We start from the raw sequence: 20,404 nt of genomic DNA, 5'->3' as shown, positions 1-20,404 counted from the left end.
CGTTAGTCTTTTTCAGTTCTGAAAGCTGAAAATGAACAAAGCCCACTTTTAAACTTCCTGTACCAGATGTTGCTTTCATTCCTTGCAACTGTTGTTGGTGTTGCTCAAACCAATATTGTCAGAGAGAAAAGCCTTTCTGGGTTGCTGTGTCTGATTATCAGTATGGCTGGAAGCTGCTTTCTTCCCAGACTGTATCCTTCTCATTTCCCTTTCCTTGACTTTTTTGCATGGGGAAAAATTGGCATCTGAAAAGTCAGAAATCAACTGCAGCTTAATGAACCATTTTTGTACTGAAAATGTCACTTAGACACAAATTCTTTTGTTTTTCAGAAGGCAAAAAAAGATATTTAAAAGGCACTTGACTGAAAAGAGAATTTTTTTCCGTTTTGATCAAATCTCCTATTTTTACATTCAAAACCGCTTGAAATTGGAAACTTACCACAATTAACATGTATTAATCATTCATCTTGGCAGCATCTGTTCTGAGCCACTGCTCCTCCAGATAAATGTTATTATTCTTGTACTAAAGGTAAGTTTCTATTGCCGGCTGTAGGAATTTTTTTCCCAGAATCTTAATATTCAAATTTCTTGCTCACTCTTAGAAAATATGGAAGTGTCCCCTTCAGAATTACTAGCATTCTTCAACTGACACAGATTCCAGTGGATCATCCTAAGGACACATCATTAATATGTATTAGTCAGGTCAGGTTCAGTTATGAAAGTTTAGAAACTATGGAGTTCAATGTCAAATTTTAACGCTAACACAGCATTAAGGCTCGGTGGACTCATTTGATGAATGGCAATAATTAGTAAATATCAGTTCTCATCAAGGCTACATGTTTAAGCTGCTTTCTTTGGAGAATAATATGCTATATGCAATAAATATATAATAATTTGTTTTTGTCCCAGAGATGCTCATTTAGAACCCCCTTTTTGAGCCTGTGGGGAAGCTGAGGGGCATGCCCTTCATCAGAAAGGTTTCTTTGAGTGAAAGACCAGGTTATTGAATACAGGGGGCTCAGGTAATACTGCAAAGCACCATTTGCAGACGTTCCTTTCTCTTCAGCAAAGCTGTTTGGTCCAACTATGTTTATCCTTGGTGTTTGCTATTCTTGAATATTTGCACATATGTTCTGGGGAAGCCTGCTGTTCCTGCCGATACCAATCTGCATGGGAACCAAGGGATGTGTCAAAGGAGTGCATCATCTCCTGATGATTTATTATTCCCCAGGGCAAAAAGCAAGAAAAACTTTTTAATCTTCGGGAGAAACAAAAGAATAAAGGAGTTTGTGGCTTTTCTTTCTGCACATCGTGAATGGATGCAAGTGTTGCCAAAGAAGCCCCAAATCCCTGGAATAAAATACTGTGGAATAAAATACTATGGCCAGTTACTCAGTGTTGTCCTGCTTCATCCTCCTTACATGTCCAGTCCTGCTCAGCTGTGCAGTTTGGGTTTTGTATGTAAAGAAACCCTCAGCTGAAATGTGGAGGGCTGAGGAATAAAACAAGGGAGGTGCTGCCAGGAAAACTGTCTTAGGAGAGTTCCAGAAGGATGGGATAAAACGACCTGACAGATTAGATATAGACAGGGCTTTTTCCTTCTTGGCAAATTGTGGTCATCTAAATAGAATACATGAGAGATGCTGAAAGAAAAGACAGACTTGGGGAAGAAAGGGAGGCCATGCATGATAAATGGGAGAGATTAGCTTGAAAATAATGACACTGGGGGGAAAAAAATCTCCTAAAGTAGCAATCAGGTATTGAGTAAGATTATTCCTCTGGGGTGAAGTTGTAGATGTGTGCTCTTGGGAACATTGAGCAAAATCATCTCTGCAGGTACTGTGAGGCTGTTCTTGCTCCTGGTACAGTGTCTGTATGTTCATAGGATCCTGAGAATCTGGAAAACATCTACAGGTTTGCTGTTGAGGTGACCCAGGCTGAAGAGTCTTCAAGAGTGGTTAAAGAAACTCTTTCAAGAGCAAATCAAGGGTGAACATGGTTTACTGACTGCTGTTTAGAAGAGAGCTCAGAGTGGTAGCAGATCTAAGCAGGCTCTTGAGTCACGACTGGAAGCTGGCAGTTAAACCTAAGTTGGAGATTATGCATAGATTGTTATTAAGTCAAATACTAGAATACTTTACCTAAAGCCATATTAGACGCTCCAGCACTTGTTGTCTATATCCAAACAAGAGAAGCTTGGTGTAGCAGCACTCGGAGCTGATGTTCATGGAGGCAGGAGCTCAAGGCTGAACTGTGCTGCTGGGCTTTTCCTTGGATTCAAAGGGAAAGGGTGAGATTTGCATTAAGGAGAGAAAATATGGTGGAAGGAATGGAAATAAACAACAGTGCTTGTTTATTTTAAGAGTTTAAAAATGAAATGAAAGAAACCAAGTGACACCATACTTTATGAACTCCTCAGAGAGATCAGAGATTTCTTTTAATCAGTCTCTGACAGCTATTTTGCTTCTTTTATATGTAGTTGTTCTTGTTTTCTGTGCTAAGAAAGCATTCACCGAGTTAAGTGAGGTAATTCATCTCCTATGTGTAGGAATTGTTTCCATAGCTGGAGCTCAAGAAATGTTCCCAGTGTTAATTTATCTTATCAGGATCCAGTTTCTGATTTTTAGGAAAGTGGCCTCCATTTTCTTTGTTTTTATTTTTTAAAATCAATGTTGAGGCTTTGTTCACAAACACAGCATGTGCTGCAGGTCCAGTAGGCATTTAGGCAGGGATCTGGTAATGGAAAGATGTCACCTGTTTGTATTCCAGATGCTTTTAAACTCCACCAGAAAAGGTGTATGGGATCTTTTTATTCCTTATTTTCATGTTTGAAAACTAAATTCTCTCTAGTGGTAAATGTATCATAAACACATTTGATCTGAAATAAAATCTTCCTAGTGAGAGGGGGAAGGAAGCAGACTGAGCACCTAATCTGAAAAATGTGGTGTTGGCTCTGAGCCCACTGCCCTCGGTTTGTATTGAAGTGAAAGGCTTTCTGGACAGCTCTGCCCATGTCTTAACCTGATTCTGCTGAAAGCAAGCTGTCTTCCCCATGTTGATGAGAATTATGACCAGCTGCATTTCAATATGTTTTCCTTAGTGTAAATTAGGAGTATATCAATTGATATGGGGAGTGTCTTGGATAGAATCAGATAAGAAATCTGGATAAAATGTTGAGGGAATTTTTAATCCAATATTGCTTAGGCTGGCTCAGTTCAGAGTATGCCATAAGTTTTTGTTATTTTGAGGGCAACAGGTTTCATTTAAGCTCTGAATAACAACCTAATGAAGCATAGAAATGGTTCTCTACCTGTATCCTCCTACAGGTGAAATGGAGGAGGCAGGGCAGCAAAGCTGAGGGGTTGTGACCTTACCCAGTGAAGGCTGTCCAGGACCCCAGGAACAGCTGGGAGTAAGATCAGGGTCTCCTCAGACCCAGACTAGCACCTATTTCAGTAGAATCAATTCCCTCTGAAAAATGATGCCTTTGATTTTTTCAGAATATTTTAACATTTTATTGCCAGAGATCTCTGCTTTATCCATATAATAAAATCAGCCTTAATGTCTGTTTCCAGACAGCCATCTATTTTCTGTGCTGATACTAAGCTCCTGCTCAGTTTAGCTTTTCCCAAGGGAATGAGGGGCTGCACAGCCCAGCCAAGGAATGAAGTTTATTGCCTTGAAGATACACCATGTGCCAGGTTTGGAGCTCTGTCAGTGCTGCAGCTCAGTCAAGAGTGAGCAATTCTTGTTTCTCCCAGTTGTTACTGGAGCACAGAGTGTCCCACAGGTGGGAGCACCCTCGTGTGCAGAGACATTCCTGTCCCAGCTACAAAGCCTAGAAAAGCCTCCTAAGTATCCCCCCTCTCCAACCTGTGGGATTCTATGGGAAGCTGCTTGGCAGTCTGCCTGCACACACACCAGGCTAAATGCTGCAGTGGGTGCCAGAATGAGAAGGAGCCAGAAGCTGCCAGGCTGATCTCCAGTGACCCATCTCGTGCTGCCTTCTGTCCCTCCTGCTGCACAGAGCCAGCGGCTCGAGGCTGGCACTGGAACAGGATGAGAATCCAAGGGAGATTCTTCTCTGAAATGGATGTGTTTGTAGGGATGGTTTAAATCTGGTTTAGTTCAAAGATCATTTTATTGTTCATCTAAGCAGGTAGTATTTTGGCTTATTTATATCATTACCCATAAAAATTTTGTAATTGCTTTTGCTTCGCAAAAGTGTGGTCGTGATCTTCTTAAGGAGAAACTGTGGTCATTAATCTTTGCGATTAATACTTTTATCCACTCACCTGAATTCAAGAACTTTTAGTAGTTCTCAGCCACAAAGTAACAGGAGATACTTCATGGGAATTCCCTCCAACTCCATTTCATCCATTTTTCTACTACAAAGGCAATATCAAAAATATTTCAGTTCTCACATCTCAACAGTTGTCAGTGTTTTAAATCCTCCAGATGAAGGCTGTACTGTAGTCTGACTTATTTGCCTTTTTCCCACCTAGGGAGATAGGTGCTCCCAGTCTGGATGACTTCCCCAAGGCTGTAATGAGCATGTCTTAATGCAGAGAGATGTAGCAATAATCTTCAGATCCTGGGGCAGTCTGGTATTTTATCCCTGCCCTTTGATGCCTGCATTTTGGATTTTACAACCAGTGATGCTCCAAGTCAGTTGGCTCTTGCTTAGACATATATTTTATTGTTGGAATATTAGTATTGTTTTCAAGGCAGAGCTAGCTACCTTTCTTCTCTACTGCAATGTATTTAGAGTCTTGTAGAATGTGCAGTTTCTGTGAATGGCCTTGTCTTGAAGAAATAAGTGGCCACCATGAAAAGAAATAAATTAGTTCATGCTTACTGAAAACCACTTATTTGGAGAAGATGAAGGAAAAACTTTATAATAAAGCACTTTTCTTGTGAAGTAGACTAAATGAGGCATAAAGTAGTACAGGACCTTATATAAACGATTATTTGTATGGAGAAGGACTATACATAAAAATTACCATGACTGCACAATAAATTTTCAGATTAACAAAAAACCCTCATCCAAAACTAAAGAGAAGTAACTGACATTTCAAACTTGCCAGGAAATTCTTACCTAAACATTGCAGTCTGAGAGTACATTAGTGAGAGAACAGCCTATGTGAAGTTTTGCACACACTTTTAGGGAATTTTAGAATCATAGAATGTCCTGAGTTGGAAGGGACTCACAACGATCATTGAAAAAAAAGAAAACAAGTATCAAGTAAAACCCTCAAACACCATGGATTTAATTGCCACAAATTTGAAGACAAGCAGTCCCAAATCTAGGGAAGTGATTTGAGCTCTGCTTTCATGGCATAACAACGTGCAAAGCTGGTGGTTGTTAAAGCTGGGATGGTTGAATTAACCCCGTTGAAGTGCAGTGGTTTCTGGCCCAGCCCAGGGAGCTGCTGGAAGCTGGGGTGGGTTTAGCTCAGTGCTGCTGTAAGTGAGCAGCCTCCAGTGCCCACCTGCGGGGTTCAGCAGCAGCCAGGACATCTCCAGGCACCCAGACTGCCAGTCCTGCAGAGCCTCCAGCACTTGTGTTTGCTCTGTGCCCTGTTGCTGCCCTGGGTATCCCTTGCTGCTCCCCGATTCCCTCCCACCTCTCTGATGGGCTGCATCTCGTGCAGTGCTGTCTGCAAGCATGAGAGGGAACATCCCAGTGTTTGCTGATGCTGCAGAGTGTTGGGAGCAGCACAGGTGCTCCCCAAAGGGCTGTGCTGGTCAGAAGCCCCGCTGGGAAATGCCCAGCAGTGCTTGGGCAGTGGCGGCCCCAGAGCTATAAATGACTGCAGCAGTGGAAATGTGCTAAACTCTGCTGATGGCACAGCACAGATTTAATCTCTGGAATGATTTCCCCTGAGCTGCAGAGATCACCTCCTTACATCTCATTTGCTTTTCTTTTGTATTTTACATTGGGGAACCCCACAGTTTGGAGAAATATTCTCTCTGGTTATTACAAAGAATTGCAGCTGGCTTCCCATATGATGGGAAGGGGTGTTAGGAGAGAGGATGCCTGGACTTGCACAGGCACAGCTAGTTGAGTTCATTCCTGTAACTCCTTCACTCCCAAACCACTACAGAGCCAGCTGAAATTATTTTGTGCTGCAAGCAATAACTAACAGCACAAGAAAACACCTGTGAGGAGACAACCCAGTGCCTTACTGGGAGTAAGAAGCTCCAGATTGCCATGGCAAAAGCATCTTTCAACTGCTATCATCTGCAGCACTAAGGATTTAAAATGTGCTTTGAGGAAATCCCTCCTCCATGCCTGCTTTCTGGATGCAGGCAGTAGGAACTCTGTGGGTACCATCTGTTGGTGGCTGCTGTGGGCTGCAATGATGAGAGCCAGAGTGGAGGAGAGGGATCAGCTGAAGGTTAGAGATGTGGAATTAGGAACTTGTCAGGAGTACAAGCCCTCACTCCACCTGGAAAGGTGTTGTTTCCAGATAATGCCTTGTATGAGTTTTCTCTGCCTTTTTTTATAGGAGTTTGGCCTTGGAAGAAGGCAAAATAGTTCCTTGCCTAAAAAATGATATGTTTCAGAATCATTGCTTGTGAAGAGCCTGAAGCTTAGACTTTCTCCATTGTTTTTATCATCTGGTATCAACGTCACAGAGAACTGCTGAAGGAGATCTCTTTACCAAATATAGATTTACTGGGTTTTGTTTGGTTTTAGATTTTGTATACGAAAAGCTTTCACAAAGATGAGAAACATCTGTAGCCTAATATTTGAATATTAAGCATATTGGTCAAATTCAACCCTAATCTCAGAAAAACACCTTTAACTGATCTATCCTGTACCCCACTACAGCCCCTTTGCAGAGACCTTGCAGCTGATGTCACCAGTAAGCTGAACCTTGTTTCTCTGTCAGTGAGAGACAGGAATATGCTGCATTTTATGTTCCTCTGGTATATAAAAGGCTTGAACGAGGAAAGAGCAGTATTACTTGTTATTTGAATTGCAAAGACACAGAGCACCATGGTGCCTTATCCCAAAATCAGCCCCTGTATGGGGGCAGCTTTGCAGATCTGTGGGTCACTTTTGGGGGGTGTGTGTGTGTTAGCTGTCCTAAGGAATTCTTAAATACAGTCAGGGTTTAAGTGCCCAGGAAGGTGTGTCCCCCGTAGTTGGATGTTTGTATCCAGGATTTTGGCTCCTTTCTCTTTTTCAAGGCTGAACCATCTCTCTTGTTTAGACTGCAGCAGTGGCTCAGACAGTGAAGTCTGCTTCCATCTGACACCTGTGCTTTCAGTGCCTGCTATCCCAGAAATACAGGGGATCTAAAAATGGGTTAAAACACAGTGTCTCATCCAACATTTTGTTATGTTTACACCTAGGGTTTGGATTAATTTAAAATCGATTTAAATGTGACTTAGAGATCCGTTGTGCTATTATTCAAGGTAATGAAACCAGCAAGATGCAGATCTCCAGTGCCAGCCCCCAAAATGATTCAATACTTGCCTCCTTTGTGGGTGGTTTTAAATGGAAGGATTATGTACTTGGCTGGTGGGATGCCTTGCTGTGAAGTGTGTGCAAGCAGATATTTAGGCCATATCTGCAAAGGCTGAAGCTGTGAGCTGCAGCAAATGAGATTTCGTTTTAATTTTTTTTTTTTTTTTTTACTGATGTATAGACTGAGGAGACTCTTCAGTGCTCTGTAGATAACATAATCCTTGTCTTCATGAGTTCTTTGGTCCAGTACCCAGCTGGTGTTCTAGTGCTGGATGCGGGAAGAAGAGGAGCAGTGCATCTTCAGACACAGGGGACGGTGATTGAGGGAAATACTACTGTAATCCACGGAAAGTGGCGTCTTGCAGTGAAAAAGACAAGAGCCCGTGCCACTTACTGCCTGTCATCACTTGATAAAATAATGATTTTGATTTATAAATGAGATTCAAAGGAATTCATGTATGACTTTAGTGTCTTTATTTAAAAGCATGAAAAGGATTCCTCAGATAATGTAATTTCATTTTGTGCTTGTACACTGCTAAGCATGGTGCAGTCCTAACACACAGCCAGGCTCCTAGGTGACTAGTAGTAATTCAGGAAAGCAGAACTGAATTGCAGCTCCTTCCCAAGTCATCATCCTCCCTCCTCTGTAAAGTGCCAGTCTAGCCTGACCTCACCAGGATGGACAAAGCTCCATTGTCTGTAACCAAGAGGTTCCTCAGCTTTTTCAATCACCACCTGCAGCATAAAGCTGGGCCTTGTGCTGTAATCTGTAGACCAGCAGCCCTGAGCTATTTCAGAAACTGGAGAAGTTTTCTGCCACTTGAGCAAAGAATATCTTGGCTTGAAGCCAAATTATCTTGATTCTCATCCCAAATTGGTTCCTCTACATGGCCATTTTTATGCTGTGACACAAACAGAGGCAGTGCTGCAGTGCTGACAGGCAGCATCACTTGCCCCAGCTCTGGAATGGGACCTGCACTCCCTTCTAGGCTGCACATGATGGAGGGGATGAAGCCTCAGGGCTGCCACCACTGATCTCTCTGACTGTGCTTTATTGCAATGGGACTTGCCTGGGGTTTCGTTTCCATGAAAATAAGATGAAATAAATACTCTGCTTTTGGGGCCCTTTAGTGATCACTGCAGCTCAGCATGGAGCTGGGGAACTTCATCTGGGGTACTAGGAGTCCTGGACTCTGTGGTTTGTACAAAGTCAAAATACAGAGTCCATGCTATCTGGGAAGATTTATTTTTCTGGAAAAATACCAGATTTTCTTTCCCAGATTGCTTCTGAAGTCTGTTTTCTGGTTTTCTGATTTTGCTTCAAACAATCTGATTCTTGCATTAAAGGCTTTTGGGACATTTTGTTTTTAGTGAATAACAGAAAAATTGGCATTTATTGTTGTTGCTTTTTCCCTCTGCTCTCAAAACAGCAACATTTTGAGCCAGCTCTGCTTTTTTTCTCTGTCACTAGGAGATGTTTTTCAAGTGTATGAGATAAGAGTGGTAAGGGAAGTATGGGTCATAGCAATTGCTCTCCTCATGCCAATTCTGTCCTGCAGGAATCAGGAGGAGCTGAAAGGCCAGCCGTGTGTTTATTTTGAGATTACACTGATATTAAATCAGTGCTGAGCATGTCCATCTAATGCTGCCACACAGGCTTGGTAAGGTCTTGCCTGGAAATTGTATTAATACAGGAAATGAGAGATTGAACTATCTTCCTGACCCTGACAATAGGAGTTAACTTCATTTGAGTGAAGGAGACTGGTACCAGGTTAAGACCAATGGCTGGGATATGTGAAGATGGTGCACTCTATACTGAGGAGCTGAAAAGTGGAGCCTTCACTCTTTTTGCCCTGCAGAAAGTCCTTGGGAATTTCTATGGCTTTGTAAAGGCTTTAAAAGCAGTGCAGTATGCATTTCAGGTTGATGGCAAAACCCTGGGATGCTCCTCTCCCTTGGGCTACTCCTACCTGAGTGTAATAAAACACTCCTACAGCCAAGTGCCCAAAACCTTACAATAACTGGTCTTCCTTAAAATTATTCCAGCAATAGCAAAGCAGTGGAATTGGATGGCTTTGCTAAATCAGAGTGAATGTGATATGAATGGTGTTATCAGTAAAGTTCTCTCACCAAGGTACAGAAAAAATATTTTTTTTATGGTCCAAGACTTGCAAACTAGAGGAAGAAAATCCTTTTCCTGTCAAAATGTTTCTGAAGTCTGACACAGGGTTCCCAGCTAATGACTTCATCTGGAGCACAGTAAAGTCCTGGGTGTGCAGTCGTGACAAAACCATTTGCAATCTGTAAAGAAAAGCATTAATAAATATTTAAGCCTTTTTGTCCTATTTTAGTTTCATTCTATAAAAGCAAATACATGTCATGCTTAAAAACCTCAGTAATTCTAGCCCTCTGATCTGAAATGAAAGAGAAGAATAGTATTAAAAAACCCTTAAGCCTGTGTTTGTACCAGTTTCTAAAAGACTGTGTTGATAACTGCATTAAAAATTATGAGCTTTTCCAGAAGATTAAGATGTTTTCAGAAACAGATACTCAAACCAGCTGGCAAACTAATTTCAGTGTTTTCCCAGTCATTTTATTTGTTAGTGAAATTGGGAATGAGATGATGGCAAAACTGGGCAGACATTACAAGTAGGTTTGGTGTTGTTTCTGCAAGAAGTCTGTTTCATCCTGGAGCAGGCCCCTCAGTGGTGGCAAGCTGTGCCTCCTTCCTAGATGCTCTTAATGGCATTGTTGTCTCTAAAGGAAGCAGTGGTGCTTGGAAAACCCATCTGTTTTAATACACAAACCCATGCTGCAGATAAATGCAGGAGTGTAGAAGAGGAGCTGGAAGCAGCTGCTCTCTCAGGAACATCTCTCATTGTCCACCAGAGAGGCTTTGCTTGTCCTTCTGCCACAGCAGCTCCTGCTTGGCACCACAGGAGCTCTGCTGAGGGAGGAGAGTGCCTGGCTTTACCAGTGCTGGAACTTGGGCTAAAGTCACTTAAACTCAGCAGGGAAAATGAGTGGCTCTGGGCTGGTCTACCAAACCTTGTAGTGAGGCTGGATTTTAATAATCAACTCTGAGATGTTTACTGATTGCAATGTTCAAACTTCTTTTTTTGTTTTTTTTTTCCTCACGATATCTATGAATTCAAAATGTCCTGGTCTGTGTCCTGGAGACATGATGGCATTTTCTTCTATATTTCTTCATTCTTAAAGACTTCTAAACACACCTCTGGTTTCAGGAGAAGAGATAGCAGGATTTCAGTCTCTGTCCTTCCAGCTGGTTGGCTTTGCATTCCTAGAACTGTTTCCCCAGCTCCAAGAAAATATTCCTTTGCTGCCTCTTCCCAAAGGTAAAATTTGCTGCTCCCATCCTTATAAAGTAAAGGATGTGTCTGAGTGGAGAGGGATGCAGATGCTCAGTTTCTACCTTGCAGCCCCACTGTAAGCATGAGGTCTCTGTGCTGGCCCTTCCTCATCTGCCGGGAGTCAGACAAGTCAAAGACAAGTCAAAATATCTCCTGCAATATCTCTGCACGGCTGCAGCTCACTAATTTGTCCCTCAGACCCAGGACCCCTTCTGTGCTCAGATCTGAGACACATCCCTGAGACTAAGTGGGGTTGACACACCTGAAGGACAGGATGCCATCCAGAGGGACCTGGACAAGCTCCAGAGATGGGCCCAGGGAAATCTCATGAAGTTTAACAAGACCAGGGGCTGGTGCTGCTCCTGGGTCAGGGCAGGAACAGGGAGGTGCTGGTGGATGGGAGGCAGGACATGACCTGGCTGTGTGTCCTGGGCTGCATCCAAAGAGGAGTGGGAACTGGGGAGGGAGGGAATTTTGCTCTGCTCTGCTGAGACCCCACCTGCAGTGCTGCACCCAGCTCTGGGAGCCTCCACAAAAAAAGGACATGGACTTGTTGGGGTAAGTCCAGTGGAGGGCACAAAGATGATCAGAGGGATGGAGCACCTCTCCTATGAGACAGGGCTGAGAGAATTCAGATTGTTCAGTCTGGAAGAGGCTTCAGGGTGACCTAATTGCAGCTGTTCAGTACCTGAAGGGAGCTGAGAGGAGAGTTTTTAGGGTGTGTAATGACAGGACAAGGAGGAATAGCTTTGAACTGAGAGTAGGTTTAGTTTAGATATCAGATGTTCTTTACTGTGAGGGTGCTGAGACCCTGGCACAGGTTGCCCAGAGAAGTTGTGGATTCCCCATCCCTGGAAATGTTCAAGGCCAGGGGAGGCAGGGGTTGGAGCAACCTGGTCTAGATGTCCCATGGCAAGGAGGTTGGTTAGAACTGGGTGATATTTATGGTCCCTTCCAACCCAAGCCATTCTGTGACTGACCTACTTGCTTCCTTCCCCTTCAGGGCACTTGTACTTGGGTGTTCTGGCATCACTGATATATGTGGCCAGCTGTTATTTTCTCTAAAATTTGTATGAAATCAATATGTCCTGACATGAAAACAAATGCCATTCTGCTGCTGTGGAAAGGCACAATTTATCTTTTGAAGAGAGTTGTCTGCCAATAGCATCTTAATACCCAGAAGAGGTCACCAGGATTGGGATGATTGAAGTTTTCACTTTCAAATGCATGACTTTTTTTTTTCTGCTGTTAAGCAAAAACATTTCAAGTGAGCCTTGTAAATTTTTGCCAGCCTGAGGCAATCAGCTTCTTTAAAGGGTATTTCTTATTTTAAAATACCATAAAATAGAAATAAGTGCATAGGGAGATACACAGTCCACCCACTACTGATGTATGTCTTTATGGTATAGGCATACATTATATATGGTCCTATGCATCTACTAACTGCTTAGCTTAAAAGACTCTCAGGCTTTCCTTTCTGAATCGATATTTGTGCAAAGAATGATAAACATTTTGTTGAGATATGCAATTAAACGAAATTTGCCAATTAACTTAGAGCAAAGCAGAGATTCAAAAGCAGATTCAAAAAGATACAATTCTGGGCCTTGCTTTTAACACTTAATATTTTACAACTTCCAGAGCTGAAATACATCTTGCAAGAGAAATTCCCCAACAGTTTAATCCCTCCTTAAAATTTCTTGTATCTTGCCAATCAGAATCCCAGTGCCAAGGTAACTTGTTTCCTACAGATTCAGGATGCTAAGTAAAGGATACACCTACACAAGCAATGATGCAATGCTGACTGATTTAGGCATGTGCAGCAGGCCAGATTGGCTGCCTGTTGGTCCCTCCTGAGGAGCTTCACCACCTCACAGTCATCCTGGACTGCAGCCTTAGGACTGCGTGTTAGGATGGTTCTGTAAGTGCTGTCTTAAACATTCCCAGTCACCTGCAGTTCCCTGGCTTGCTAAGAGCCACCTGGTAAGGCTGGAAGGAGTGCCCATGTTTGCTAAATCCTCTGTCAAACTTAAATAGTTTCCTTTCAGTTTCACTGGGATTAGTCAGTATTTTGGCAGTGCCTAAATCACACTGAGCAAACCCCCAGACTAAGACATACATCTGTCTTTATCCTTCCCACTTTACCAGCTGAGAATAAACATCTGCAACAAATAATCCAGGGTAGCTGGAAGGGGTTTGGTTGTCACCACCCAGGCACTATTTGTGGTTAGAGCACGGTGGCCACGGGTCTTGGTGCAAGGGATCAAATAACCCATCAGTTAATTGATGTCATCCTTGCCTGTGGCTGAGCCCTTCAGTCCTGGTGCCTCTCAGGGAGGAGTAGGAGGTGGCAAAGAGCAATAGGCTGTAAATAGACCTGAGAGAAGAGCTGCAATACCTAAACCCAAACATTAACAACGTTAGGATTAATTATGGGAACAAGTTCATTTGTGCAGTTTGGAAGAAATTCCAGTAGGGGATTCTGCTGGATGCAATGTTAAGTTGCAAGCTATGTTAAGACAAAAGCTATGATTTAAGCCTATGTTTATTGTCGTTAATAAAATTAAGTTGTTAGTAATGCTGAGAACTTGAAATGTGAGAAAAGCTCCTGTATTTTTTATTATTTAATTCAAAAATATAGCTTTCATCCTAAGAATGCCAGTGTATTATAATTTGCATTCCAGGAATGCACGGTTTGGGGGAGATGAAATGAGTTGTCCAAAGTCAGGAGCAGTTGGACTCTTCTTTCCCCTTTGTTTTGGTGGGCTATTGAACATTATCTGGTTTCCTTTAAATCCCCAGTTCTCCCAAAACTTGGGCAATTTGTTCTTACGCCATGTCTGTAGAAATTAGGTCTCCTGTTCCAGGCTGCCAGATTGCCTATAAGAGAAAGCCCAGCAGGCACTGAACTGGGTGTTAGGCAGGCATGGAAAATATAAATTCAGTGTCAACTACAGTTGGTTTCATGCTAGTCATGAGATTTCATGTCATACCTCCCCCTGGAAACTGCACAGAGCAGCCTTGAAGCACAGCAGAAGTGTTAATTGCTTTGTGTTGTCCTGCACACTGTGCAATTAGTATGTCATCATCTGTAATGGACTTGGTAAAACAGTGAAATTTGTCAGATGAGAAACTGGGGAAAGTGTTTTACATTATTTTTAGTTCCTCCTTGCTTTATCATCTTACTAGATGAAACTGAATCGGACAAAACCTCAGCAAGAAGAGCCTGAGGAGTAATTTACCAGCAAGCAGAAAAGAAATGGTTGAGCAATTTAAGCTGCTGACAGAGTTATCATTTATAAGTTTATTTGTCACTTTGAAGGCTTTGTCTGTCTGCTGTCACACAGGTAATTCTACTGGTGTTATAGGCCAAAGAATTGGGTATGAACCTTACACAAACAGTGTTTCCTGTTCATGTGCTGTGTCCATCCTGCAGGGTGGGAGACCTGGCTTGGCTGCAGTGCATGCCCTGGGCACAGAAATGCCCTTTCCTTTGCAGTCCATCTCAAACCTGGTGCTAGGGGTTCCTAAGGAGCTCAGCTGTCTTTGAATCAAGTTCTAAATCTCAAAAAACCTTTATGCAAGAATTTCAGAGGTGAGCTCTGGAATAAGTGCATAGATCAGGTCAGCAGATACAGCAGTGAGGCTTACAGGCTCTGGTTTTGCATGTCAGAAAGGCAATTGCCTGTTTCTGGTCGGGTTTGGATTTCAGGAGTGTGCTTCTCCCCTGCCCCTTCTGGCTGCGTTGCACTGCAGTGATGTGTAATGAAGCACTTTTGTCAGTGGTCATCTCAGCCAGTGTGTCAATCAGAATTCTCTGCACTAAACATTTATGTATGTTTTTCCTTAGTTATCAGTGGAACACAGGGATTCTTGCTGGGCTGTGGGAAACAGTTCCCTACTGTTTTTTGTTTCCTATGTAGTATCAATGTTTAAAAATAACTGGTTCAAAGAACATGGTTATGTGCAGCATTTTTGACAGCAAAGACAGAAAAGGTCATTTCATCCTTTACAAGTTGGATTTTATTTTGTTAATCTGATGGTAGGTGCTGTTGCATTTTTAGTCCATATTTATCTATGGATCACAGCTTAGCCCACTGAAGCTGGGCTATTTGCCATCACTGCATCTTGTGCAAAGTATGTTCCAATAGCAGTCAACTTATCCCCATCTTGTCTTTCCTCTGCCTGTCCCAAATTCTTGAAATAATTCATTTGACATATTACCATAGACATATAGCTGAACTTTTTTATTAACTTGCCACATCTGTCCTCATGGTGGAAGAACTGGTAGCTTAGCCAGTGAACACTGTTGATATGTTCTGTTGGTGTCTTGCAATAGTACTTCAAATGCTCCAGTGCCCAGCCAGAAATAAATGCCTTTCCAAGTGAGATATAGTTAGAGGGTGATTTCTCCTCCCTTTTATTGCTGATGCATCTTGTTTGTGGGTGCATGTGCTGTACTGCAATGGTGATATTTTCCTACTACAATCATTGCCTATCATAAGTCTTTGCTTAAAATTAATAATTTGCAATAAACTTAATATGCTCAAGATTTACTTGCCTGTTTTATGTAGAGCTCATTGCCACAACATCTGAGTGTTTCCAACAGCTGAAGGAATTTATCTGCACAGTGTTCTAAAGAGGATAGAAACATCCTTATTCTGTAGCTGAAGCCGAATTTCATCCTGAGAGCCGGGAGATTTGGGGTCTGTTCTGATATTCTCTCCAACTACAACTTCCCGATTTTCTCTTTTGAAAGAATGGTCTGGAAATTATTTATTCATTAATCCCTTGTTGGGCCAAGCCTGCCTACCCTCAATGACTTTTTCTATTTCATCCTATCACTAACAATCTGGCACTTGTAGAAGAAAAGTTCAGTGGGTGACACTTGCACATTTTGTGCAGCACTGATTGAGAGAGATTATTTCTACTGAGGTTAGAATTATTCTGACAGTCTCATTATTGTCAACTAAAAATTAATGTAGTCCTGAAACTGCAAGTCTTAGTCAGGAGTATCTACTAATTGTTGCCCAGATGGAAAGGCACTCTCCATGGATGGCAAGAGAAACCTTCATCAGTAATAAAATGATAAACCAAAGTAATTACAGGACTCAAAACTTGACACTGTCCTCTGAGAACATGATCTGGTCTACTCAGGCACTGTTTCGCCTTGCAAAGAAATTGAAAAGAGAAAAGCAGCATGGGTCAGTTTGGCATTTTTAGAAGAAATATTCCAAATTTCATTTTTAATGTACAATGCATATATCTATAAAATGGCTTATTAATTGCAACATATATATGAGAAACTAATTGACAAATAATTGATAGTTAAAAGGCAATTTGGACTACCTTTTGCCCTTTAACTTTTCATTTTCTTAGGAAGGACAACTGGGTCTTTTCTGGGTTTAGTAAAATTCTCAGTAACATAAATGACAATGTCACTTTCCTTAGTTATTACTAGTGCTGAGCATGAGACAGACTGCTGAGTAACTGGTTCTCTGTGAAGGAGTACTGTGCTGTATATAATGAGTATAGACACACACACACCTTGAATAGATTAAGTCCCTTCAGCCTCTGTATATGTGATAGGAGAGCAAAGTTTAGAAAGGTTACAGAGATTATTGACTTTCATGCTTCACTTGAAACTGAGGCTTATTCTGCATGGGTTATTCCAGCAGCCCATTGACAGGAAAGTTTCTGTGCATTCACTGAAATATTTTATTTCCTCTCTTTCCTATATGGAAGCCTTCCCTTTTCCATTCTTCACACTCAGAAATCCTAGGAATGCAGATTTATGTGGTTTTCCAGTACCTCTTCTCTATTTTTGGCACGCTAATTAAATCTGTATAGGGTCTGTCTTTCAAACTCAACTGTGTATGTAAGAGTTTATCTGTGGTATCAGGAATTGGTATTTCACCCAGGGTGTGTATCATTCCAGACAGCCTCTGTGTATGCTATGGGCTCTGGCTGGTTTTGCTCTTGATCTTTCAATTTCCTTTTCCAATTCTGAGCACACTGCTTCCAAAAGTGACAAATATGACAAAATGGTGACACTTTCAATTTGCTGGTACCCATGCCCTCAGGCGGGACATGTTGTATCTCAAGGGGACATTGGGACTCTAGGAATCCAGAAGAGAGTGAAAGGATTGAATTATAGATGAGATGCTATTTAACTTCCTCAAAAATCCTAAATCTAGGGCTGCAGACTACAGAACTAGCAGCATGTCTCATGAAAGCTGCCCTCGCACCTCCTGGTTCATACTGGGATCTCATCCTCTGTTCATAGGATCCTGTCAAGGCATCCTTTTCTGGATTGACTCTGCACACCCATTCTGTGAACATTTTCAATAATATCTCTCTCTCTCCAAGCTCCAGCTTCCAGGTTTCAGCACTGCAATGTATTGTACCAGCCCCCAGCTGTATCCTTCCAGTCCCCAGGAAGGCAAAGCTCACAGCATGAGAACTGCACAACAGCTTAACAGGCACCAGGAGCACAGAGGCCACAAACCAAAGGCAGCAGTGTGAGCTGGTGGTGTAAGAGCCAATTTGGGGACAGGTATGTAATAAGCTGGGGTGAAATGAAACTCCAAGAACTCTTTGAGGTGCTTACCAGGGCTATCTGCTGTCTCTCCTATGACTTTGTCCCTGAATCTGTCCCCATGAAATTGCAAATGCAAAAACAAACCAGGCTATTCGAACTCACTGTACGTGCATTAAAAACAAATCACCCCGTCCCACCTCGGGAAGGTAATTGGCAAACCCAGAGTGCATGAAATAGCTGCAAAGCTGAGAGCAAAGGAAGGAGTGATGAAAATATCAGTCTCCAACCTGTGTGTTAGTGATTCATTCTGAGCAATAAATACCAATTACTGGGCCACCAGCTGCAAGTCAGCCTTATAGCTCGGCTGAAACGCCCTCTTTTCCCTCCCTTAGTGATAAAAAATGAAGAAATAAAATTAAATAGGTTAAAGAATAAAGTATCTCCTGGACCTCCAAGAACTTGAATTTTTGCTTATTTTTGCACTGGTGAACTATATGAGTAACCTTGGTAGAAATCACCCTTGCCAGAAACTCTTTAATTACATCCATAAACCAGCCTTGTCCAATTTTTGTCTCTCCTACAATCTGTTGTGCTGTTGTTCTGCAAAGTATTTGTTCTACAAGGTCTTCTCTCTGCAAGATTCTGCTCTAGTGTCATATCTGAGAGGAGGCAAAGGAGTTGTGTGCAAGGATGAAAACTGAGAGTATTGTTCTTCCATAATACAATATGAAAAGAATTAATGGATATCTGTTCATGTGGGTGTTGACCTCTGCTTCTCCTCGGACCCAGAACAACAGCAGAATATCTGTTGTCTCTGGAGCAAAAAGTTTCCTTCTCACAATGAAGCAGGCAGCACATACACCTCAAAATCCTTATAAAAGTAGAAGATAGAAGGTTTCTTCCCAACCCATTAGGCAGTGTACATACAGAGTCTCACCTAACACCATATTTTCAGCATGAAACTGGTGCTTCTTAGTCTTGCACAAAGCACTTTCAGCTTAAATACGGTATGAACATGAACACAGCACATAAAATAAAAACATTTTTCTAAAGGAAAAAGCACAAAAATCTGTAGCTTCTCCCCATTATCTCGCTATTAATAATTTCTTGGTTGGGCACTTCAGCTTTTGTGCATTCCAAATTTGTATTCCAGTGTTTGATCAAACTTCGTAGTTGCTGGTAAAAGATATTTGGATATACAGCAAGTAAAGATGGGGTTAATTCAGTGTGCTGCAGTGTTAAGCTAAGCAGCAGCAGAATGCAGTGTACATTATTGGCCTGTTTGATTTTAAATCTCATCAACAAATGGTCAACAAATAAGGTTTATTGCCAGGCTAATAAACTGTGTCTCTCACTGATTGAAAAGCCTTCACTGCCTCAGCTCCTTTGCAGTCCTCTGTGGTTTTTACCCTTATACCAAGACAGTGTCTGCATTTTTATAGGAGCTTGTTTAGTTCCTCATGCCCTCCTCCAAAAGCTGTTACTAACCTGGAAGCTTGCTCACCTTGCCCATTTGTTTTTGCATAATTTGACAGTGATGCAATGTCAAGGTTTGCATTGCTGTGCTTGACTCCTTTAGGAATGAGAAGGTCTCAGGCCATCAATGGCTTTCTATCAGGTCTTGTCTCTTTTATGCCACCTCCAAGGTCAAGACAGAACATCAGTCCTGGGTGGGCCTACCCTGGCTTCCTGCTTTGTGCAGTTGACATCAGATCTGGCACTGCTGAACTGAATGGGAGCAGGATTTTTCTGGAGCTCTGTGATGTGGCTCTGCTTGCTGGGTCCGAATGCCAAGGAACAATCACACTCAATCCTGTCCCTTTTCAAGAGCAGTCAACTGCTGTTTAAACCCTTAAATAGTTTTGCTTTGACTCTTTTTTAAGACTTTTCTACCAATGTCAAACTAGGTTTAGAGCATCACAAGTTTTTCAGAACTGTCTGCTGAGCTCGTGGTTTCCATACTAAGCCTCAGCAGCACTCTGTAATGTTTCAAGAAGAGGTTTGGTGAGAGGGCCCTGAAGAGATGCAGGCAATCCTTTGCCCTCAGACGTGTGTGTTGAGGTTGCTAATACTTGCCAACCTAACAAGCTGAAGTTTTAGTGGGTAAGGAGCTCAATGCCTGTATTATTCATTGATAAAAGGAGGAGGATTTGTTTCCGTGGCAGAAACTGCTGGTGAAATCCCAGAGGATGGTTTTCATTTTGTTTATTCAGGGAACAAACACAGTTCACCTACAGAAACTTTCTATCAAGAACTGAAATATTTTGGAAGTTAACATTAGCTCCTAAGAATCTCAAACCTAGATGGTGGAAAAAATTGGGAGAAATTTTACTGGAAAAGAAAATCTACATCTGGCAGAGTAGGCATATGCATGATCTGGTTTTATCTTCAAGTTTAGGTATCCTGTTGGCTTTCTCACTGGGAAAATCCCAGCCCAGAGGAAAATGATGTACAGGTAACTTTGCTGTAGTGACAATGCAGAGATTACTCATTGCTCAAAGTGAGTGACCCATCCTTAGAGGTGGGTTAGACAACAATTTGCTTCTTCTGAGAGACTCTTGTGTCTTTCCCAAAGTGAAGGTAAAATCAAGCATTAATGCAAAATGTTACTGCAATCCTGATTGTACCAAGAGGATCTTTAATGTGGATGATTAGGTAAAACATCTTATAGGGTGAAGTGTACTTAAACTGTTCTCAGGAGCAGACATGGTCCATTGTGTTTTATAAAACCAGGAAACTTTAAACATTTTTTTATTGTTCTCCATAATATGGAGCACTTAAACTGTCTCATTTTTCCCCATAATCTTCGCTCTGCTAACTTAAAAATATTTTTAGCAAGCAGAAGTATGGATGAATGAAATAGTCAAGAATTATCTTCCCAGTGTTCATAAAAATATGAATGCAAAATAAAAATTCATAATGCAGAAATGTATGGTTTTCTTTCCAGCCTTCATCTCTGTCTTCTCCCTGTATCCTTGGAGGATGCAGATTTTGTTTCCTGATCAAAGCTGTAAT

The sequence above is a fragment of the Sturnus vulgaris genome, chromosome 10, assembly GCF_052056855.1.
Source record: "Sturnus vulgaris isolate bStuVul1 chromosome 10, bStuVul1.hap1, whole genome shotgun sequence".
NCBI classification, from domain to species: domain Eukaryota; kingdom Metazoa; phylum Chordata; class Aves; order Passeriformes; family Sturnidae; genus Sturnus; species Sturnus vulgaris.
The sequence above is the reverse complement of the archived record's forward strand: the minus strand, read 5'-3'. Positions refer to the sequence as shown.